Source organism: Odocoileus virginianus, chromosome 20 (assembly GCF_023699985.2).
Source record: "Odocoileus virginianus isolate 20LAN1187 ecotype Illinois chromosome 20, Ovbor_1.2, whole genome shotgun sequence".
Taxonomy (NCBI): domain Eukaryota; kingdom Metazoa; phylum Chordata; class Mammalia; order Artiodactyla; family Cervidae; genus Odocoileus; species Odocoileus virginianus.
In genome coordinates, this window is record NC_069693.1 from 53,892,334 (window position 1) to 53,917,884 (window position 25,551).

The window sequence follows — 25,551 nt, forward strand, 5'->3', positions numbered from 1 at the left end:
AATGGGAACTTATTAAATTCCCACCCTGTATCCCATGGTGTTTTCACGGATACTCAAAACACAAAGAAAGAGAGAAACCAGTCTTGGTTAGAAGGGTTGATGCCATGGGCACGGCTGGCTTTTGAAGCGACACTCCGGGCGAAGGGCTGAGAGGCCAGAGGCAGGGTCCCCTCAGGACAGGGCTGGAAGAGCCCGGAAATGCAGCCTGGCAACAGCTATTTCTGTGTGATCCACTTCCTGGTAAACCTCAGTTGAGGGTTAAGTGGGAGTGTCACCATAGCTCCGAAGTCACCTAAGGGTGAACGGGGTCCTTTGAGGCCGGTGTCCCCTGCGGCTCACGGGACTCACATCGGACTTCCCACGTGTGGAAGCATCAGGAACAGCGGTGGACACAGCCGGGGGCTTGATCAGCCCGTGCCAGCCACTCGGCTGCCGCCGCGTGCTTTGCTAACATCACAGCGAGGCTTTAAAGATTCGGGCGTCCGGGCTCAAGCTCATCCTCTCCCTCCTCCAGCCACTGTGACATGGCTGGCTGTTCCGGAGTTCAGTGCGAGCAGGTTACAAGGAAGAGGGCAAAGCCACGGGGCGGACAGCCCCTCGCTTCCTGTCTCCAGGCAGCAGCCGGGGTTATTATTCCTGGCTGACTCACTAAAAATAAAAAAGCCCCAAGGATGCTGGAAATGATTACATCAGTGTTCGAAATGCCATTTGTTCACTGATTTGATATTCAACAAATATTTAGTGAGTTGCTTCTTTGTGCCATTAGAGGTGATGCTTTTAATTGCTTTACCTCGACACTGAATTCCCTGAAGATTGAACCGTACCCAGGAGTCTAGGGGACTCTGGTTCGTGGGACACTTGAGATTCCTGAAGTTTTATTCAGATTTCTGAAGTTTTACTCAAGTTTTATCCTGAATTGGGCAGACACTTTCAGATTCATAAGCACTGTAAACTGGAGAGGATAGAGGGGTGATGAGGAAGAAGATGAGGAAAGGAGAGGAAGGATCATAACATCTGTGAAAAGATCAGATTTTTTTGAAAAAATGTACAGAAGGACTTTCCTGGTGGTCTGGTGGCTCAGACGGTGTATTCCCAATGCAGAGGGCCCGGGTTCCACCCCTGTCAGGGAACTATATCCTGCCTGCTACAACTAAGAGTTTGCATGCTGCAACTAAGACCCAGAACAGCTAAATGAATAAATACATAAATATTTCTTTGAAAGTTACAGAGACAGCCTGACAGAAAAATGAACACTGAATCAGGAGACACTGTATCTGTTCCTGGCCATCACCAGACCTTCAAGCCAGGGCCTCAGGTTACTCATCTGTAAAATGAGAAGACCAGAAGGAATGTTTTTTAATGGACTCCTACAAATCTAAAGGGCTTCCCTGATAGCTCAGTTAGTAAAGAATCCGCCTGCAATGCTGGAGACCCTGGTTCAATTCCTGGGCCAGGAAGAACCGCTGGAGAAGGGGTAGGCTACCCACTCCAGTATTCTTGGGCTCCCCTTGTGGCTCAGCTGGGAAAGAATCTGCCTGAAATGTGGGAGACATGAGTTCGATCACTGGGCTGCGAAGATCCCCTGAAGAAGGGAAAGGCTACCCCCTCCAGTATTCTGGCCTGGAGAATTCCATGGACTGTATAGTCCATGGGGTCGCAAAGAGTCAGACATGACCAAGAGACTTTCACTATGAATCTAACATTTGAACGACTTACAATTCTGAATTTATGTACAGCTTAATATGTGAAGCTATATGTTTTCATATGTATTAGTATTTATAGTTTTAATCCAAAAACACTTTGACGAGCACAATTATTCTGTATACATGTAGAGTATGCGCTTTGTATGAGATGCAGATCTCTGATTGCTGAGAAAATTATATGTATTTTCAAATTAGTGAAATGTATTAGAACCACAGATATTAAATGTCAAAGTTAATGTTGCTCTTTTAAATGTTATCTTAATTAAGATTATTTAAAAAAATATTTTATTTCATTAAAAATGTTTATGATTCTAAGAGTGGACAAACATGATATGTGTCTACATATTTAGAGAAATGGGGTCACTGTCATCAAACAAAACAGAAATCAGAGTGCTGGATGTATATAGAAAGAATCTTGAGGAAGGCATCACCTGCCTTTCAGAAAGCCTCTCTTAGAGAAGTAAAGGGATTTCCCCCTTCCTGTTTGATGCTGAAGTCCTGCCCTGTGAAGGCACTTAGACCTGGACTTACAAATGGACAGGTGACAGGTGGACACTTTGATCAGTGATTTGTAGTTGGTGTAAGAAGCCCCCTGGAGGAAAGGAAGATGGTTAGGTCTCGGAGACTTTGATCTGTGTCACTCAGCTTTTAAAACCTTTGAGCCACATAAACACAGACTCCTGAGACGGCGATGTAAATGACAACTGCCGTGTTTTCTGAATGTGGTGGTCCCGAGATTATCTGGAGAAAAAGACCGTAGAAGATGGAAATAAACTTACACATGCAAACTCATTCCGAAGCAAGATGGTTGACTTTTTTGTCATTGTTGTTGGCTTTTGGCTCTGCTAAGAGGCTGTCTGAGGATATGCTTATTGTTGTTTGAAAAACAGAGATCTACAAATATGCAGCACATGATCACCTAAATCAGGGTGGGGAACACATTAGAAGGAGGCGCCCCACTCCCAGCGTCTGAGAAATGCAGCACAATCTGTCACTGATCATGATGTCCTCTCCCAAAGGGCTCACCTTCTACTTTAGACCCTTTCCAACACACCATGTCAACTGGACATTTAAACTAAGCCGATGGGCCCATGAAATGAATCCACGTTGCACCCCTGACCTAGACTGCTTCTGGGTGAGGTGAGAGGAAGGTGTGTATGCTTCTTGCGAATAAGCCTGTGTGGATGATTATGGTGCAGCTGCAGGTAAAACAAAGACACCTGAAATACGGAGAAGTCACGACTGGGACGCCCCCAAGCAGGCACCCTGGGAGTGATGGAAGGTCGTCACAGTTGACCCCGGGTCTTTCCTGCAGATTCTGCTGAACTTGAGTTTCCTCAGTCCCAGCAGATGCTACCCAGAGCTCGGTGTTCAAGACCTCAAGACCAAGAAAAGCTTGGACCCCACAGTCTAGAATCCAGAGAGGCCTCATAAGATAGCTGATGGCTGAATGAAATGTATATACAATTTACATTATCAATCCTAGTGCACAGATAATTGTGGTTGAAATTAATGTCATCTAAACTACATAAATAAACACAAATATTTACAGTGGCTATCTCTGAGTGATCAGAGAAATGTGGTTCTACAACCCAGAGTTCACTCTACCGGTTCTAGGGATTTACATCAGTAACTCACTTCACTTCCTCAAGCCTGCTTCCTGTCTGTAAATCGGATGCTCTAAGAGCTAGAGATGAGGGAGCATCACAGAGTGAGACAGTATATGTCAAGGCCTGTACTGAACTTCCAGTTCCTTCCCGGAACAAAGAGCTGACCAACAACTCTGAAAACACATGAGGATTATGTTCATTTTTGGTTTTAACCCAGCAAAGATGACCACTCTGTTTTCTTTGGCACCTAAAATTCTGGCCTCATCCCTTCTGAGCAGTACACAAGGACACTATTTGGCCTTTTCTTCGTGTCGACCTGTCTTTCTTCTCACTGCCCCATTCCTTCACGGCACGCTCACCGAGCCAAGTACGTCATGCAATGAGTCTTTTTTCAACTGTGAACACTTAACTCCTCACTGAGCTCGGAGGAGGGAAGGACTAGATCCAGCCTGCAGGGAGAGCCTCTATGAAAGAAAACACAATTTTGAAACCTTTTAGCTGTAACATTTATGCAACCTCTATCCAGAGTACAGACTTGAATCTTTAAAGACAGACTCTGCTCCCAAACCCTGACGGCGCACATTTGGCCTCTGAATGTGGTCACCTACTGACCATAGTATTGGAAGAAATACTTGAAGCATCAGTGACTTGGATGTGGTCCTACCATGAGGTACGTTACAGACCAGCCCCAGCCCCCTGGATAGATTGTGGCTGGGAACAGAGTATTCCTGGTTCACAGCCAGTGTCCTTGATCTGCATGTTCTGCCATTTGCTTGAGAAAATAATGCTAAGTTGCAAGACAGGGCAACAAAAACACTGGCCAGAGCCGACCAGCTCACAGGGGATGCCCGGGGTAGCCTGGTGGCCCTGAACACTTAAGTGATTTTGTTCCCATCCAATTTCCCGTGGTACATTAACTTTTATTGATAGCTCACAGCTTCAGCGACTGGTCTTGATTTTACTAACCTGAAGGACAGAGGAACAAGAGGCACCCACCCAGCTGACATGCAGCAGCAACAACATCAACAACAAAAACCCCAGCACGGAACGTCTCCATCGGTCTCAACGGTTTTCCCCTTGCTACAGTGTTCCTTTAAAGAGGGAGTCACAGTTATTGCAGGTTAATCATGTCTTGGGCCCCGAAGGGAGGGAGGCTGAAATGACCATTTAGAAATCTGGCCGAGGCTCCCTCCAGCAGACAGACTCCTGGAGACACGGTGAGGCATGTGTGAAATTGCAGGCTGGGATTTATGTCACTGCTTTGGAGACTGGCAGGAGGATTCTTGGCTGTTTCCGTAACACACATATTAAACAGAAGTTGAACCAGGGGCTAGGTGGAAAAATCTATGTAATGGAAGACAGAGAGACCAATTTTATCATTGCTTTGAAGAACGCAACACTTCCAACTAGAATCTGCATCTCAGAGCAACTCGGTGTGTTTTTGACTCACGGACACTGAAAATGGTATAGATGTGTTTTCCTTTCTGTGTGGAATGCTATCAGTTTCAGCTTAAAAGAAAATCACATTATTATTAAGAACAAAACAAAACCAGATATGATTTGCTGAGCACCTATTATAGGCCAGTCATCATTTTTTATACTTCACAGGTCCTGCTTCAATTCATCCTCATAGCAATTTTAGGAAGTATCCCTTAGTATTGTCATTTTGTTGCAGAGGGAGAGTGAGGTTCAGAGAGCATCTGTAAATTGTCAAAATCCTCAGCCAGGAAGAGTCAGGGTTAGAATCAAAGTCAAGGTAATAAACAAGAGATTGGATCCAAAACCCAATTCCTAAACTTATCTCCATCCATACATGCACATGATCCCTATCGTGTTAAAATGCATGGTGCAAATTTTGACATGCCGAGTGAAAGAAACAAGATGCAAGAAGCCATATATCTGCATGACAACACTAATGGAATGTGGGCGTATGTTTTGGAGGCCCCCATGCAACCCATAGTAACTGCTAAATCTGCGATCATTTTTACAAAGGACACAAAGTATGGGAATTCAATTGCTTTCAGAAAAGGGGACTGCCATCCATCCATCCATTCACAGATATGTACTGAGCATCTACTGTGGTGAAACTGACACACAGTATAAATAGTAGCATATAAATAATAGTTTAGTATCAATAAATTTTGATAAAAATCTCTACACTAATGAAGTTTACATCTTAAGAGGTGAGGATGGGAGTTACTTCAGATCCCACAATTCCAGCCAAAAGTTTACATATTTGTTAATAATGCTACCATGTGTCTGGGAATTCATTAAAACTTCTTTTTGAGGATTAAATGAAAGGTTTACTCATGAAAATTCTACTCATCTAAGCTACTAGTGTTGCTGATGTCAGCCATTAGAACATGTCACCAAATTCATTATGATTTCTCATTCAAGTAAGAATAAAGGGTGTTTACTTGGAGACGATGTACTTATGAGTAAGTGAAAATAGGAGATGTAAATACTTTCATTAAAAAGCAAAAAAAGAAAATTTCAAAGTTACATTACATTAAATTGTTCCCATACCAGTTTCCTTGCTTTGAAAAGAACTATCAATAACTATCACGTTTTATTTGCCAGCTGTTACAACCTTTGACACAGGAGGCCATGGACAATTACTTTAATATAATATTACTCTCCCTTCTCTCAGATCAACAGAATCACAGCGGGATCACGAGTTTCAGGAAACGACACACAAGAGACTGAACGCTAAGGTAATTTCCTTAAAACCAAATCTACAGCAACAGAAAAAGTTTAAAAATTTACCAACGGCAACTGGTCCTCCAAAATGGGTACTACTGATAAAAAGTGAGGTTTTATACATTCCATTTTTAATTAATTTTTAATACTAAAAAAAAAAGAAAGAAAGAAAGAAAAGCTTTCCCTTCCAACACAAGACCCACTTCTTCCTGGTGAGCTCCCCAAAGGGAGGCATGCTCTTTTCTGGAAGGCATCACTCTTTTAATTAATTAGAAATTGTGCGAGGCAGGGGAGGGGGCAGGGGTGGAAATCAGCAGGGGGTGAAAATATCAAATTCATTCCTGCCTTTTCTACTTCCCGTTCCCGAATCTCAGTCTCAGCTCTCTGTTTGAGGGAAACAAACGGTTGAAATTAGTTGAACTGATTCCAGGCCAGTTTATCCTGCTTCTGTGCCAGGCCATACCTGCTTCACGTCTCAAAGGCACCAGAATGTTATGTGATCCTGTGTCTTTCAGGGGCCACTTCATCGATTACATTTGTGCGATTTACATCTTTGTCCTCCTCTTATTTCTCCTAATTCCCAAAACTGAACATGCTGATCAGGGGTGGGGGTGGGGTGGGGGAGGGCAAATTCAAACAAAACAGAATTACATTAAAAAAAAAATGCAATCCCATCCTTCACAGAGCCATCTCACCTCCCATTTTTCCCACCTTCCTGTCAAGAAGTTACCTCTGTTAACTGTGAGTGTCTATCACTACAATCCCAGATCACATGATAAATATACACAAAAACATTCAGGCACATCTAGAACTTTCTTTGAAAACAAAAGTGTAATAATATATGCAGTGTCCTTCAGTTTGCTTTCTCAATCAACATGATGCTATGGGCAGCCATCACATATATGTGCATGCGTATATTTAACCCATAATATACATATTAGATTTATCTCTTTTAATAAATTTTTTTTTCTATGCAGAATATACTAGACATTACCCTATTGACAGGACCTCAGAATTAAAAAGTAGAGATGTTACTTTGCCAACAAAGGTCCGTAGAGTCAAAACTATGGCTTTTCCAGCAGTCATGTATGGATGTGAGAGTTGGACCATAAAGAAGGTTGAGCGCAGAAGAACTGATGCTTTTGAACTGTGGTGTTGGAGAAGACTCTTGAGAGTCCCTTGGACTGCAAGGAGATCAAACCAGCCAATCCTAAAGGATATCAATCCTGAATATTCATTGTGTAACTGGAGGAAAAGGGGCGGGGCACAACTTTTGAAAGAATGACATAGCCCAAGGACACAACATAAACTGATTAGAATCAAATGGGACCAAGAAGGCAGACAAGACTAGACTTGATCCTCAATCAGCAAGAGCAATGACACGCCCAGGAGTGCCATGACAGCTCCAAGGCACTGTTAAAAGACCAAGCAGGAGGCGGTGCCCAAATCCCGGAAATCTCCACCCCTTCCCAGAAACAGTTGGAATGATCCTCCCACACATTAGCATATGAAATTACCCAGCCTATAAAAACTAACCACGCCAAGCTTCAGGGCTGCACTTGCCCTCTGCGATGGCCCCACACTCTGTCTGTAGACTGTGTTTTGCTCTGAATCTGAATAAATCCATTTCTTACCTATCACTTTGTCTCTCACTGAATTCTTTCTGTGATGAGACATCAAGAACCTGAGCTTTATTAGGCCCTGAAACCAGGTACCATGGATTTTGGCTGGGTTTGAGCCCCAGCCACATGGGTTCAAGTCCCAGTTGGAAGGACTGATGCTATGGCCATCTGATGCAAAGAGCCGACTCATTAGAAAAGATCCTGATGCTGGGAAAGATTGAAGGCAGGAGGAGGAGGGAATGACAGAGGACGAGATGGCTGAATGGCATCACTGACCCCGTGGATATGAGTTTGCGCAGGCTCCAGGATATGGTGAAGGACAGGGAAGCCTGGAGTGCTGCTATCCACGGGGTCGCCAAGAGTCAGACACGACTGAGAGACTGAACAACGGAACTCACAGGTTAAAAAATAAACAGTGTGTGTGTGTGTGTGTGTGTGTGTGTGCGCGCGCGCGTGCACAAGTGTAAAATGCTAAAAAAAAAAAAAACAAAACAGTGATTCTTCTCATTGGGAAACTGTGCTTATTTATTAAAATATCTCTGTGTTTTCTGGTTCAGAATGGAATTGCTCAACTTAAAAGGTATGTTTAATTTGTATTGAAACTGCCAACTAGCTCTCATTTTGAAATGACCCCAAACAATTTATGTTCCTTTTAACAGTGCATGTTTTTTTCCCTGTTAAGGAAAACTTTTTTAGAAAGTCTAGCTATGAGCATGAGTCAAAGTGCTGTTGTAATTTTGCTGCCAGGGAAAGGCCTTGAGCAGATCAATTCAAAGATTCACTCCTGGTGGAGACATTTTCTAGAGAAAAGGAGTGATAAGATAGTCAATGTTAGGCTAGATATGGCAAGAGAAGAATATTCGGTTGAAGGGGCCTAGACTCTTGAGTGACAGACAGTTGGCTAGATGGGTGACTGATTTTTCAGAACAAGTCTTAATCCCATTAGGGTTTATCAGAAAATTGCTTAAGCAATTTATCAGGAATGAAGCTGAGAATTACATTATGCAAAAAGGTTCTCTTTCAGACCAGAGTTGGGACAACTTTTCTTTTTCATACCCTTTTGTACTCTCTACACTCACCAATGGGGAGAGGTTATCTGTCTTCTTAACTTTCATCACTGAGTTGTGCCGGGTGGTTTCTCATTGTTTAATTTCTGTTTCTGGGAATTAACAGTAAGGCTGAGGATTTTTTCAGGTTTGTCAATTTTCTTCAAGGAATTTCTCCTTCATTGACTTTGCTCATTTTTCAGGTCAGAGGTTCACGTTATTCTTTTTGGTTTGTAAAAACTCTTTGTATATTTGGGGTAAATTATTTAGGGGTGTGTATGTATATGTTTTCCTCTTATTCAATGTCAAAAGAAAATTTGAAAAAAAAAATCACTTATAAGCCACCATCTCACAGAATGTGGAAGAAAATTACTTGAATTCTACTTTACTACAAAGTCAAGTCACGACAGTGATGCCCAAAAGCCTTCGCTGTTGCTGAATCTCCTGTGAGGCGTCCAGGCCTGTTGCAAGCTCCTTCACCATGCGGTCACAGCCTCAGTCTTTAATATTATTCTGGACCACTCTGTCCTGGCTCTTTGTGCCCCGACATCAGTTATTTCCAGTGGCCCAGATAGACGGTCTATTTCACCCCTGATACCTTTCACATGCTCATCCCTCTACAGCAGACGTCCACCACCGTTTTGGCACCAGGGACTGTTTTCGTGGGAGACAATTTTTCCACAGACGGGGGTGGGGAATAATTTTGGGATGACTCAAGCATCTGTTGTGCACTGTATGTCTATTATTATCACATCAGCTCCATCTCGCATCATCAGGCATTAGGTTCTGCAGGTTGGGGACCTCTGCTTTATAGCATCTTCCTGGATATTCGCTCCCCTTAATAAGCCCCTAGTAGTCTTCCCTGGAGGCTCAGCTGGTAAAGAATCCACCCGCAATGTGGGAGACCTGGGTTCGATCCCTGGGTTGGGAAGATCCCCTGGAGAAGGGAGAGGCTACCCACTCCAGTATTCTGGCCTGGAGAATTCCATGGACTACACAGTCCATGGGTCGCAAAGAGTCGGACAGGACTGAGTGACTTTCACCTCATCTTCTTGTCCTCCCTCTCCTGGAAGAAACCCTCCCTCATTACCCACCTTGCTCCACCAGAGACAAAGTCACTCCCTCTTGGGTAACTTGTATGCACCTAGTTTTCCCCGAGAAAGCTCATTTTATTTGTTTCCGCGTCTGTCATCCATAAAAGATTTTAAGCTCTTTGAGGGTATGGAGTGAATCCTAATTCTTCCTATACCACCTGAGTTTAATACAGGATCCAACTCACCCAGAGCAGAAGCCCAGTAAATAACTGTCCAATGGACAGAAATATCCTTTCTGACACATAGCCTGAGGAAAGGATTCAGAGAGTGGAGAACAGGGGTGTCTGTCTTCCACCTTCTTCAGACCAACAGAAACACACCCTTCAGCTTTGAAAGCGGACGTGAAGCTGGAAGCGAGCAGAGGCTGCCTTCCCTGTTTGGTTGCCCCAGTCTCTAGAATCTGAGGGAATACAACTCTGCAGGAAATGTTAACGCAAACATCATCAGAATGCTGGGGGGCACTTTATCCTCTGTCGGATTTACAAATTAGAATCGATCTTCATTCAACCAGTTTCGCCCAAGTTTCTGAGAAGTGGATATAGCGAAAGATAGGTGCCTTTCAGATCACCTGTGATTAAACTCACTGCATTTGTCTTCAAACAAGAGTGTTTTTTTTTCCCCTGCCCGCAACATATAATTTTAGTCAGCTAACACTAAATTAGACACCCACTCAGATTTATTATGATAAGAACATTCAGTAAGCTAATTTCAAGATGATGACTCCTATAAATTCTTATAATTTATTATTTAGTACTTTGGGTTTTAATCATTAAGTACGTGAAGACTTTGTAGGTCAAACCTGTATTAATGAAGACAGTAATCTATTTTTCAAACTCTGCTCCTTCACCCACCTTTCAAATTGTAAATTAACAGAAATGGATTTAAACACACTTGTAAGAACAAAGACAGTAATTGGGGGTGGGGGGGTACTATCACCCCCAATTGCCTAATTTTCCTAGATCAAGCATCAATCATAATTCTGACTTATTTAAGACACATCATGCTTTTCTTTCAATGAAATAATGGAGTCTAAGTTTGAGAAGGCGTTAGTGCACTAAGAAAATAAAACCCATCACCCACATTGAAAGTTTCATTAAAAAAACAAAGCTGTTCAAATATTAGCTGATGCAATTTCATTAGGTGTTAATCTTAACCCCATGCAGCCATTTTTCACTGCTTTTTTTGTGAAGGGTTACAGCTTTAGAGAAGCAGAGACAGGAAGTAAAATATTAAGTAAATAAATATTTTAGAAAGCTACCGATGTTATCTAAATGAGAGTCTTCTTTATCTCCCGAATTCATTGCCAAATTAGAACTTGTTTCCTGATCATTTCAAACGTTCAGTGTTAAAAGACTTAAGGGTTTTATTTTGCTGAACAAAGGGATGCGTTTGATAAATTGCAGGTAAACAGTAAATAAAGTTACCTGCATGGTAAGCTTACTTCTTGGAAGGAAAATATGACCAATCTAGACAGCATATTAAAAAGCAGAGACATTACTTTGCCAACAAAGCTCTGTCTAGTCTAGGCTATGGTTTTTCCAGTGGTCATGTACGGATGTGAGAGTTGGACTGTGAAGAAAGCTGAGTGCTGACAAACGGATGCTTTTGAACTGTGGTATTGGAGAAGACTCTTGAGAGTCCCTTGGACTGCAAGGAGATCCAACCAGCCCATCCTAAAGGAGATCAGTCCTGGGTGTTCATTGGAAGGACTGATGCTGAAGCTGAAACTCCAATACTTTGGCCACCTCATGCGAAGAGTTGACTCATTGGAAAAGACCCTGATGCTGGGAGGGATTGGGGACAGGAGAAGAAGGGGGTGACAGAGGATGAGATGGCTGGATGGCATCACCGACTCGATGGACATGGGTTTGGGTGGACTCTGGGAGTTGGTGATGGACAGGGAGGCCTGGAGTGCTGCGATTCATAGGGTCGCAAAGAGTCGGACACGACTGAGCGACTGAACTGAACTGAATGTCTTTCCATTTTCCCTACAGTAAAATTAATTTTTATCATGTTCTAATATAATCCCTACTGGTTCAGATGATAAAGAATCTGCCCACAATGTGGGAGACCCAGGTTTGATCCCTGGGTTGGGAAGATCTCCTGGAGGAGGGACAGCTACCCACACCTGTCTGTTTGCCTACAGAACTTCATAGACAGAGGAGTCTGGTGGGCTACAGTCCATGGGGTGGCACAGACATGGACACAACTGAGTGACTCACAATTTCATTTCAACTTCTGGTAAAAGCTCATCATAAGCAACTTGAAAAACAGAGTAGAAAGAAGAACAATGTTCCCCGTGAGACTTTTAATTGAAAAATAAGTATCAGGACACAAAATGAAATAAGCCTTCAACAGAGTCACTACTATATAAAAACAATCGCGCATATGCTGAGAAAAATGTAGGTTATACAGCAAAGCGATAATAGTGCTTATCTTTAGGAGACAGTACAACAGACAATCTTATTTTTCATTTCCTTTGCTCATTTTTAAATCTAATATTCTGGAAAAGGCTTCAGAAATAAAGAGGCATATGTTTGCATCCATAATGTTGAAAGCATTTTAAATTACATCAGCGTCCAAATCTCCATGTGATAGAGAGACCATTTTACCTGAAGACTTACAGGTGAGGGGGGGTTCCACTCATTTATTACACCAAGGACTGCTCATGACATCTCTGGGTTCAGTGGAAACCTTCCTGGGATATACATATATGTTTACAAGCTGGTCTTCAAAACAGGAAGCCAGCTATATGCATTTATACCATGCTTTCAGAGTGCATGCTAAATTATTTTGGAAGTCTGTTTTCTCCTCTTCTATCCACCCCGGGAAGGCTGAAGTATTTCAAGTTTTTAAATAAAATCCTTGATGAGAAGAACACACAAGATTCTACCCCACGCTCGGAAGGATTCACAAGCGATGGAGACCAATGAGGGGGTTTTAGCGAATTGGGTTATAGGAAGTTTACTAAAACTTGATTTCTCGATTTTACGTGTTATTAGCTAAGTAAATAAGAATAATGAGAATAGTAAAAATAATACCTACTATGTAGTATGAGTTTGCCATAGCTATATGGAACACTGAATTAATAAACCTCTTACAAATCTGAAGTCCCCACACTAACTAAATGAATGACTCCTATTTTACAGATGAGAAAACTGAGTTATAACATCACTAATGATCTGCATGTGACCTTAGGTCAGTCAATGCTTGGTAGAGCTGAGATAGAAATTGTACTATCTGACTCATCTCCCAGATGCCTTTTAATCATCAGGAGAAAGAAGCCTGCCACCAACAATCTTTTGAGAAAGTGATAGATGCCGGGGGAAAACAGACTGATGAACTTCTAAAAGTTTCCGTCCAAAAATGTGTAACTGTTAAAATCACAAAATAGCTAAAAACATTTAGTTACTTTGAACCGTTCAGCTCTTGGATTATTTATCCTGTAGGCAGGCTCTGTACTAAAAATGATGAGTAACATATCACATCCAAATTTAGCACATTCTAAATGACAATAAGAACTTTGTATCTCATACACAGTTTTGGTGGGTCAAGCATTTAGGGGCAGCGTAGCTGGATGGTTTATAGCACCCTCACCATGGCAGGCAAGATGGTTCTGGCTGTTGGCTGGAGGCCTGAGTCCTTCATCATGTGGGACTCGCCACAGGACTGCTTGGGCATCCTTACCACATGGCGTCTAACTCCCTCCCACCCCCAGACGAATGATCCCAGAGAATGCAAGGCCGGAGTTTCAGTGTCTTTTGTCCCTGAGCCTCAATAGTCACGTTCATGTTCCCTTGTCAGTCCTATTCAGAGTAGGAGGGAACTACAGAAAGTGCAAGAAATCCAGAAAGCCAGAGTCTTTAGGGGCCACCTTGGAGGCTGGCCATCATAAGATCTCTTCCCGCCCTGATCTGGATGGCCCTGGGACTAGAAAGTATGTAAGGCTGCACTCTGACATTTGAGCAATGAAATGAATTCCAAGTGGGTCAGATGGGAGAATGAAAAGTCAGCCTAAGAAACAAAAGGGTACCTCACTCGAGTCACCCTGGGTTGCAGGCCCAGTGGTCCATGGGATTAGAAAAGTGCTGTGTTTCAAAGAGCTAGGGGAGGGTGAGGTTCACTACCAGTTTCTATGTGTTTGTGTCTGTGTATATAAAATACCAGACAGGGAATGACAAAAAAGGAAAAAAAGAAAAAAAAGGGAGGAGGAGGAGAAGTGGACTCCATTAGAGGCTCCAAAAGAGGCTGTACTGATGATGATGAAGAGTGTAACATTATTTTATAAAATGCAGGATGAAAAAACAGAACTCCAATATTTAAAAATTAATATACCATGTGTGAGAATACGCCAACAAATTAAATTTGACATTTTTTTGAACACTTCAATTTTTGAACACTTCATCTATACACTCTAAAATTTATAAATTGGGCAAAGAGTTAGAGAGTATCTCATCAGGAGAATGAACAAACACTTTGCACTTGGGGTCATTGGGTATTTTGAGACTCACTGGGTCAGCAAATATGTACGAAGCACTTCTCTGTGCCTGGCACTGTCCCAGGTCAGTGGACAAATTAATGAACAAGACAGACAAGGTGCCCCAGGTCCTAGTGTGGGAGATGGGTAATGAACAAACACAAGTGTGCAGGATACCCTTCTTATCAAAGTATCAAGCTTGTTATCTTCTGAAGCAACCAAACTTTTGAGTCATCCAGGCAACTGACCTTTGCTTCAATTACTTGCCCATCAAGTAACTAACACTTTTATTTGGCCCCATCCCTGTAATTCTACCAATCAGGAAACACTGTTCTTTCTGCTCAAATTCACAAGAGCATTTCAAACTATGTTATAATTACAGTCCTCTTTGAAAATGACTATTTTGGTACTTGGTCTATAGATCAGTCTCAATGAGTTTGATTACTGTGAGTCTGCAGCAAGATCAGCTCTTTCTGGGTTGACAAAATATAATTTCAGAGTCAGCAAACTTGAAGGCAAGATTCATACTGCTAATGGACTCACCAAGGTAAATACCACCTGGGAAGCTTCTAGAAAGTCATCCATCTGGCTTTCATTGTTCACACCTGCCCACTTCTCTCAAAAGATAACTGACATTTTATATATTAAAAAAAAAAATTGCCTCCAGGAACCATGAAGAAAATACTACACAGACAAAACCAGGACACTAAGAGAGACTGTCATGTTCTGATTCCTTATTCATGGTTTATATTCATAATTGATCACATAAATCTTCTGGGTTGAGCCCACATGGCTTCTGAGTCTTGCTCACATGTTACCACATAAGGACACTAACAGCTGATCTGTGTTTGGACATGGGGAGGCTCAAAGACCTAAGATGTCAGTATCTGTTTGTCCCAACTGGGTTCTTCTGCAAATTGAGCCCTGAGCCCATACACTTTGGGTCCCTAGGCACTGATATTAGAGGCACAGAGACATCCTGGGTAACACTTAGGATTTCAACAGTTGTGAATGTGGATGGTGATAGACTTTGATTAATAAGAGGTAAGGGTGGGACTCTTAGGAATCCTGACTAATGGAAGGGAAGGAAATAAACAGCTTTATATACTAGAGTTTCATTTCAACATCATTTTAATAGTGAGGAACTATAGTTGACTCATTGGAAAAGACCCTGATGCTGGGAGGGATTGGGGGCAGGAGAAGGGGACAACAGAGGATGAGATGGCTGGATGGCATCACCGACTCGATGGGCATGAGTTTGAGTAAACTCCGGGAGTTGGTGATGGACAGGGAGACCTGGTGTGCTGCGATTCATGGGGTCGCAAAGAGTCGGACACGGCTGAGCGACCGAACTGAACTAAACTGAACTGATAGATAATGTATTACATTCCCAATAATTGAAGAGTGGATAAGCTATAAGAACTTTCACTTAATAGTTTTTTATCTAGTTGATGTTTGGTATTAACAGAGACTGTGTTATGATAGGTGAGTGTACTTCTGCTATAATGTTAAGTGAGAAACTCAGGACATAGCATCAAATATAATACAGTACAAATAATGGTATTTTTAAAAAGTAATAAACCCAGTTATAGAGGGGTAAATTTGAGTGGGACCAACCAAACATTGACAGTGGTTGCTATCTACATGACGACACATTGGCTAAGTATTATTATTTTTTTTCTCTTCCATTTTTTTTTCCCCTAGTCACTCACTTCCTGTTTGGTGTTTTATACACACAAATACAGAGGAACTGGTAGTGAAAACTGCAGAGTAAAAGTCAAGTTCCCACTCTGCCTTCTGTGAGGTCTCTCTCTTACATTTTGGTAGGAAAAAAGCAAACTTCCTCCTTTGTTCACGGCATCAAGATTAAAGATCTAGCCTGGTGAGAAAAACAAGCATATGGGTTTCGTCATGAAGTTTGTCAAGGAAGGCCTTTCTCAAAATGTGGCTGTGGTTTTTTTTTTTTGACAATTTCGTGTGATTTCACAGTTCTTAAGAATGGGTGAATCGGAGGTCACTGCAGACCTTTTCTGTACCTTTTGCCAATCTCAATGGACCATTGCTCCTGGCGGGAAAAGAGGTCTGCAGTGAAGCCTGACTGCGTGGGCAGAAGGGTGGCGGGGCTGGGAGAGCTGCCTAACTTAACGATGAATTGCTAAATGGCTTCTGCTTCCCAGGGGACACCACGTAGACTCCATCCGGCAGCTGCGCTCAGGGCCCCGACCTTCCCCGGTGACCACGCCCACTTCAACATGGCGCCCGCGTGTCCTCCTGCAGCTCAAGGGGAGGCTGCCTTTGCCAGTTACTTCCGGGTCTGCACCTTCACTGCTAAATGGAAAATGCGACCATGGCTAGCAGAAAGAGAAGCATGCTAACTTGTCTGCAAGGGTTAAAGCATGTGCTAGATAGATGCATCGGGTCATTAAGGAAAGAGGAGAGGAAGGTACAGGCCTCTGCCCAACTCCCATCTATTTTGAGAGCCTCCTCTCTGAGACTGAGAGCTGGTGATCCAACCTCATCACTACTTTTATTGGTAGGAGGAGAGCAGACCCATCAAGCCTTCGCTTTCTGCTTCGGGGTCAGCCCTAGGCAAATCTGTTAATTAGGCTAAATCTGGCCTGCTTAGATACTCTCCTGCTTTCCTGCTCTGTACCTTTTCCCCTCTCTCCACCAGGACGGCTCCCCATACCCTCAGGCGACCCCAGATTAAGAACTTTCCGTTCCCGGGGTGTTTATAGGGCTCACTCCACCAAGAGTCCTGCATCTACTGAGCCCTGTCTCGGCCTTGGTGTGAGCTGATGAATACACAGTCTTCCACACCCGCAGGGATTCTTTCTCAAGGCACTCATCCAGACCAAAGGACTGCTTCTGACAGCAAATGCATTCCATTTAGTCAGATTGGCTGGGAAGGTATTTGGGGGCGAAGAAAACTTAAACCTTTTCTCAAAAATAACACTAATAACTAAAGTGTTAGTTGCTCAGTCGTGTCTGACTCTCTGCGACCCCATGGACTTAGCGATTAAATTGGAGAGGGAAATGGCAAGCCACTCTAGTATTCTTGCCTGGAGAATCCCGTGGGCAGAGGAGCCCGCCAGGCCCCTTCTCCAGGGGATCTTCCCAGCCCAGGGACTGAACCTGGGTCTCCTGCATTGGCAGGTGGATTCTTTATCATCTGAACCACCAGGGAAGCCCATGGATAACTAAAGGAAGTCAAACTGTAAATGGGATACTGTGCTATTTGCTTTCCATAACTATCTCCAAGTCTTCTGTCTTCACTAGCAATTGCTATATAACAAGCCACTGCAAAATGCAGTGGATAAAACGGCAACCACTTTTTATAAAAAGACCAGGCTTGTCTTTCTCCAGTGTGAACTGTCTAGACTGATCTCCGCTGGGCTCACTCTTGTGTCTGGGGTCATGTGTTGGCTTAGCCAGTGGCTGGGAGACTCTAGAATGGCCCCACTCACAGGACTGGAGGTTGGCAGGCTGTCTACTAAGGCAACAGGTTTCCCTTCATATGCCTCTCATGCTCCAGCAGTCTAGCTCAGGCTGTTCCAGTGGTGGTCTCAGGGACCTAGGCAACGAGAGAGCAAATCCCGATATCTAAGTGCTTTTCATGTCTGTGCTTATATTATCTTTGCTAAGGTCCCATTGGTTAATGCAAGTCACTTGGTCAACCTGATTTAAGTAGTGGACAGTTAGATGCCACCTCTTGACAGGAGGATGAACAATATCTTATAGGGTGGGTGTGGATGCAGTGAAGGGAAAAATGTTCACCTTTCTTAAAAAAAGTAATCTACTATCTTTGCAATATACCCTACCTTCCCTGAACCCTAAATTGTGGCTGCTATTATTTCCATGTTACAGCAGAACAAAATGAGACTTCAAATGGTTAAATAATATCCTCAAGAAAAGTGAGATGGTGTTTGATTGGAATCAAGTATGAACTCATTTTTTAAAATATGTATTTCATATGGATTAGAATCAGGATTGTGCTGGATATGAATTGGGTATGAACTCATATTTAATTATGCATGCATGCATGCATGCATGCTAAGTCACTTCAGTTGTGTCTGACTCTGTGCGACCCCATGGACAGCAGCCCACCAGGCTCCTCTGCCCACGGGATTCTCCAGGCAAGAATACTAGAGTTGTTTGCCATTTCCCTCTCCAATTTAATCGCTAAGGCATGTCTAGCTCTTTGGAACCCCATGGACCATAGCCCACCATGCCCCTCTGTCCATGGGATTTCCCAGGCAAGAATACCAGAGTGGATTGCCATTTCCTTCTCCCATATTTAACTATATATACATATATTTATAAACATACAATTTGTTTAAATATAAATACCTTAAGATACATAACATACACCCACACAGATAGAGTAATAATAAAGATATGCATGTAGGCATGAGTTAGTATACCTACATGTATTAATACTTCCAGACTCTGCACACTAAGAGGTCCTAAAAGCAACGATACTCAGGTAGTAATGAGCACACCTAGCATCCAGATCTTGGTTTCTAAATACCATTCTCTAATAAATGGAACCAAGGTTCCCTGGAAAAGGAATTAACTCCAAGAATGGGACAGAGAAATACAAGATGACAGAGAGCCTGTCATGGTGTAAAAAAGTAAGGAAGTGCTCAAAAAGCAATGGGGCATGTTGAAAGGGTACAGACGCCAACCTGGAAGAACTCTCATTGACCAGAGCTGGGTCAGTTTGAGCACCACACTGTGTAACAGTACTATTATACTATAACCTATAAAACAGAGTAAATATCTGTGTCCATACTGATATGAATGAACAAAGGATTAAATAAATAAATGAAGAACGGATAGCCTTCCATAGAGAGAAACTCTGATAAATAAACGTAGAAGGAAAACAAACTTAGGCTAGCAAAAGGGAAAGGGCGGTAGGGATAAATCAGGAGTTTGGGACTAACATATACACACTACGATACATAAAACATAACTGACAAAGACCTACTATATAAGCACAGGGGGCTCTACTCAATATTTTTGCAATCACCTAAAAGGGGAAAAAAATTGAAAAAAGATATATGTATATATAACTGAATCACCTTGCAGTACACCTGAAACAGTGTAAATCAATTACATTTCAATAAAGAAAATAAAACAAGTGTAGATGACATGAGGGAAATAGAAAGTTATCAGAACAACTTGTTTCAGACAAGATCTACAGATAGATGCTAAAATTAGTGAATGAAAATTTCAAGAGAAATAGTCTTAAAGTAACTCCCTCAAGATATGTACTAATTACAAGGGGGAAAAAAGTAACTTTCAGTGCATATATTCAGAAGACAACATGTTAGCCAAGAGATCAAGCTGAACGCCACCAGTAATAAGACATTTTGATGCCATGTACCATTCAATATGATGGGCTGAGCCAGGGCAAACCACATGTGGGTATTCTTGTCCAAAATACAAAACCTCATTCTAATTAGGATAAAACATCAAACAAATCTAAACTGAGGACACTCTACAAAAATAATTCACCAGACTCTTCAAATGTGTCAAGGTCATTTAAGAAATAATAATATTAATCAAGACCAAGAAACTAGCTCGGATCAGAGGAAGCTGGCAAGACAAGACAATAAATGGCAGAGCAGTACCCAGGGTGAATCCCGAAATAGTGAGGGAACCTGAGTAGAAACACCAGCAAAATGCAAATTGTTAGTTGAGTTAATAGCATTGCACCAATGTGAATTTCTAAGACTGGGAAAAACACATCTTGTTAGTATCGGGGAAGGAAGTATCGGGGAAGGCGGGAGCTGCACCAAGAGTTCATGGGCACTCTGAATTATTTTTGTGACTTTCTTGTAAGGTGAAATTGATTTCAAAACAAACAAACAAAAAAAAAAAAAGGGAAAACTCAAACTTCCCCAAGGTCACAGTTCCTTATGGCTGTCTGAATTCAAACCCAGTTTTGTCTGATTCCAAAGTCTATGTTTTTTCCCCTCTGCCACACTTCTGCATCCAACCCTGCACAGCCTGCTGTCTCAGAATTGGCTGAGACTGGACGAGGATAGCACCTCCAAATGAATCATTCGATGGGAAAAACTGGCGGCACAGTGAGGCACAAACCCATTTACTTTAAATGGGGAAAGTGAGGCAGAGGCCCATTAAAATGTGCATAGGGAGTATCCGCTCTCAATGCCAATTTATGATGTGGCTTCTTGATTCTCCGTAATTCAGTTAAATTAGTACAAGACTATACATCTCAACCTGCAACCATATTGTCACTTAAAATGAGTGTCTGGAAGGCCATCCTTCTGGGAACATTAGTTACCTTGTCCATTGCTTACTTAATCACAGCTTGGAGTTTTTTTTTTTTTTGCGCCTTGTGGAGGCTGGCTATAAATTATGGGCTACAACATGGCAAAGTCACACTTAGCAAATTATATGGCACTGGAGAACCCTTGCTTTGGGGCAAAAAATTACATATTTCTTTAAATGTATGTTTTAGCAAATATTATACTGAGCCTATAAGACAAAACCTGTGAGCACATTTTACGGCCTGTAGGACATATTTGACAACTGACTCACATCTCTGGCCCGTTCATAAATGAGGGGTGGGTGGGAGAGTCCTATCTGAATTCATGTCGGCAAGGCCCACGGTCAGTGAATTTCTACTTGCAGACCAATATGATGAAAGGCTAGAAATCCTGTCGGTGATCGCACGTGATGCAGTAAATAAACTAGCCAAACACTGTCTTAAATTTCATTTTGAGCAGCAGTCATAGACTAATAGATACTGTTTTCTCACTGTTATGAATGAGCTCCTTTATTGTTATTTTTTAAAATAAGTCCAATAAAGTACCCTGGGACTGGATAAGCATGACAGCCAGATAAGAAGAAAGCGCCCGCTGCAGGGTTATTAACTAGGAGGAGATGAGCACCCTTTGGAATGAAGGTTTTCCGCTTGCCTGTTGTCTGCTGGGCCGGAAGGCTCCTCAAGGAAGTTAGGACTCAGCGCCTTGGCGGGCCAGTCTCTGCTGTCGTGAAGGCCGAATATTCTGCGCAGCCAGCCGCTGCTGGCTCTGACCTCATGGTGGACGGTGCCGGGTGGACTGGAGTGGGGTCACTGGAGCTCACTGTGGGGACACTGTGAGCCGGGGCTGCAGCCCACTCCAGCCCGCGTCATAAGAAGCTCAGGCAAGTGGGAGGGCCCTGTGGTTCCGGGATGTTATCTTGTCAGGCAGCCAGTTGCCCTGCTGAAGAGTCGGTGAGATCTTGCTTTAAGAATGTATGTTTTAATTTGAGGATATTAATTACATGGGGATGATTGGACTCCATGATTTATAACCCGCCAGAATCCCGCGGCCTCGCCCTCCATATGGGCCGCTGCCATTTTCCCTTTTGTATACCTATCATTTCCCATTGTTTATCTTCTCTGATTGATGCTCCGGCTCGGGATGTTTTCTATTATGAGATTCATAATTATCACTGGTAAGAGAGAAGGCTTCCCCATTATCTTTGGCGAGGCTGCCCAAATTATTCACTGTAGCCCACTGGTACCACACCGCAGGAAAATAAGAATTTATTTCTCATCCCAGGCATATGGTAGATAAGAGGATGTATTTATTTCTCCATGTTTCAAAAGGATTAAGCTTGGAAAAAATAAATATCACTTAGGCTGTCAGTAAGCAGAACTTTATGGGTCTGGGTTTAGAGGGCCTCTCTTGGGCTGGGAATAGCAAATCTAAACTCAGGTTTTAAAGAAGAAGAGGGAGAGGCTAAGGAGGCAGAGCATCAATTATAGTTTTCCTTGGCTAAATAAATGAATGTTATATATTTTCAATCACTCTATCGGTCTACAAGGCACCCAGGACCACCCTAGACCCCCACATGAAGTTAAATAACGCAGCAGGCTTATTTGTAAAAATGTTACTGAATTCCAACAGTCCTTGACCCCTGGCTATTCTGAGAGCACGCTGAATACATCATCTGGGTTTTGCCTAATTACACATAATTAGGAAACGTAATTATGCTTTTCAATGCTGCTCCGCCACTAGGAGCTGAGTGGACAGCTGAAAAACACGAGCAAGGATTCAGTGCTTCAGAGAAAACAAATTAAAAATACGAGCCAACCTCTAAAAACAAGGAGTGCACCGAAGATTAGTAAATCAAACTTATAAAAAACATAATAAAAAAATTGCTCTTGGCTCTGGCTAAATATTTGATGCAACAGTGATGCTGGCTGCCTTTGTATTGGGGACTTAGCTTAATGATGTATCATTTGCATCTGTGCTGAGCCAGGGAGAGGGGATAAGTAACTTCACCCCTCGATTGTTTTGATTTGCTAACTTTCTCGCTCCTTTATGCCTTTTCATTTTTACTTCCTCCTTTAGACTGGATTCCCCACTCGAGTTGAGCAAGGGACTCCCAATTAACCCATAGCAGAGAACCACATTTCGTTCACGGTTTACTGCATGCAAAGGGTGCTAATGTCCAAAAGCACGGGCAAGTCTCAGCCCCTGAGCTGGGCGTTCTCCAGCGAGCAATGGAGGAAAGAGCCCTTGGCTTTCCAAATCTACCAAGCAACACAGACTACAGGCACAAGTTCATGAAGGGCATGGGATTGTGAACCTTCTACACTCCAATCTTAGCTTCTGTTGAATTTCCCTGTACTGTTATGGTAGCTGACAGTCATAGACACACTCCATTAAATGCACTATTTATGGAAACTTTTCTAGGGTACCAAAAAAAAATGAAAAAGAGGAATGATTGCCAAAAGCAAAGGCTCACACACGAGTGCAGGAGGTGTAGGATTTTGTTCCTTACTGCTACAGTGAAACAGCCAGCCCTGCTAAAAACTGCCTCTCCAATCACCAACCCCATGAAAGAAGTGGTGTATGTGTGTGTGTGGGGGGTGTGTGTGTATTTTTATATATTAGGTTTCTGCTTATTTCTTTCTTGTACCATGAAAACTTTCTTTTAAGCCTGTCTTCATACCATCTTGTTTTTGACACGCATCTTTTCCAATCATCTTAGATCCTATAACATCCACTTCCACCTCTGCCTTCTTTCTCCTCCTCAATTGCTGATTGACTGAATACGTTGACTCCAAGAGGAGTCAACTCCCCTTGGATTATTTTACGAGACACACCTCTGCTCACTCTGATCCCATATTATGACACGCTTCTCCTGGTCACCTCAAAGGGCAGATGTTAGTGACACCTCAACTTTCTAATGTGACTCTTATATCTCCTCCCCAAGAGAAGACCTGGGCCCCTACATGTCTGCAGGCCCTGTTTGGTGGTGAATTAGATTACTTCCACTGAAGCCCAGCAATCCAAGACCCTCCTTTCCTGGTTGAGGTCCTGAAATGAAATTCATGGATAACATAACCTACCCTCCCCACACACAATTAACATGAAAATTCTTATGATACCCTCACTTTACAGAAGAAGGCTAAGTCATCGTCCCTCTTCATTACAGCCACACCGCATGGCCAGGCACTCCTGTACAACAGCTTGTTGGTGGACTCGAATGAGTCAACCAAAGACGTACTTGAGTCTTAACTGTGTTATACCTTACACTTCCTCTCACTTAACCCACACTGGGGTCTCTCTTTTAAAATGAGAACAAAATGAGGAAAGCATGGCCCAGAGCGGTTCATGGTCTCACAACATGTCAGGCGGTTAGGAACAGCACAGTCCGGATCAGCAATGGTAATTATTCTGCGGGCTTGCCTGGCGGCTCAGATGGCAAAGCATCTGCCTGCAATGCTGGAGACCCGAGTTCGATATTAACAAAATATTCCATGAGTGCACAGTGGGAGTCAGCTGTGAGGCACTGTGGACAATGGGATCCCATGATGATAACGATTTAACTCATTCACCAATCTGTGTATTTGCGAAGCAAGCCTACATGCGTCAGCTCATTTAAACTTCCAAATGCCTAGGAACTTACTAACTCGGCTGAAAGAAGAAACTGAGACTCAGGAAGGAGGAGGAAGGGACTTGCCCTGGCCACCCAGCTAATAAGTAAGTGGTCACAACAGAAAGGAAACTATGGGAGGTTTCTTTTTTTTTTTTTTTTGCTTGCATTTGCCTTGAGGCTTAGCTAGTGCCTGGAATTGGGAAGTCATGCAAAAGACACCTGGGGGGAGAGCTGGTCACTGGGAGCTGGGGCTTTCAAGACATCCCCCCACCTCTTCCTTATCTCTGTTTGATTGTCCCCAACCACACATGTCACTTGGCAGTAACATCGACCAGGGATGGAGGTGACATAGCAGATGGCCAGCCCCCCTCAAACCTAATCTTATTCTGCTGGCCTTACCCCAATAACTGTGGGAACTCAGGGAAACTAAAATGGGAAAATAAACACGTACTGACAGTCTGGGATGCAGCTCAGTTACCTGTTAGCACCAGGAGGCGGGCTGGGGAGGTGGCTACAGCTCTGCATGTGACATGAGCTCGTTTCTCACCCACAGCCCCTCGGCTTCATTGATGGGCACCTTCACGCTGCCTTTTCACCAAAGCCATGCCGGACCAGGAGGGTTAAACACAGCCTCCAGAAAGAGGAAGAAGCCGAGAGAGAGAAGGAGGGAGACCAGAGAAGAAACGGTGACTCTCTCTGGGTGGAGGGATCAGAGGTGAATTTTTTCCCAAATGTTTCACCACTTTTTTTTGAGAAAGATTCTTTAAAAAAAAAAAAAAATATATATATATATATATCTGTTTGCTTATTTTTGGCTGCGCTGGGTCTTCACTGCTGCGCGGCTTCTCTCTAGTTGCGGCGAGCGGAGGCCACTCTCCATGTGATGCACAGGCTCCTCGGGCGGTGGCTGCTTGTGTTGCTGGGCGCCGGCTCCGGGCCGCGCAGGCTCAGCAGCGGCGGCTCCGGGGCTCCGGAGCCCAGGCCGAGTAGCTGCGGTGCACGGGCTTAGCTGCTCTGTGGCACGTGGGGTCTTCCTGGACCAGGGATCAAACCCACGCATCCTGCACTGGCAGAGGGATTCTTGACCACTGAGCCACCGGGGAAGCTCCCGCCACTTTTTTATGTCAAACTTTTAGTTTTTCTCGAGAGAACCATGACAGAGTGAGTTTGTACCATATCACAACCAAGAAACTGATGTGACGATGGTCAAGCTACTAACCGCTGTCATCCCCACCAGGATCCTTCACTTGGCCCTTGATCAATCAGCCACCCCCGCTGCCCTCTGACCCCTGCAGTCACTATTCTGATCTCCATTTCTGTAACTCTGTCGTTTCAAGATTGTTATGTAAATGGAATCATGCAGCACATAACCTTTCGGGATTTTTTTTTT

General features: G+C 43.2%; 1 protein-coding gene and 1 long non-coding RNA gene across 2 annotated transcripts in view; one reads left to right on the forward strand and one right to left on the reverse strand.

Moving 5' to 3' along the window:
* Nucleotides 1–25,551, reverse strand: part of WWOX (WW domain containing oxidoreductase) — an 895,414-nt gene that overhangs the window by 288,618 nt on the left and 581,245 nt on the right. The gene's annotated exons all lie outside the window — the stretch shown is intronic.
* On the forward strand, nt 4,412–24,874 carry LOC110131449 (uncharacterized). Its single transcript, XR_002312190.2, has 4 exons — nt 4,412–4,530; nt 5,964–6,027; nt 24,184–24,265; nt 24,715–24,874. It is a non-coding gene; the product is annotated as an uncharacterized lncRNA (long non-coding RNA).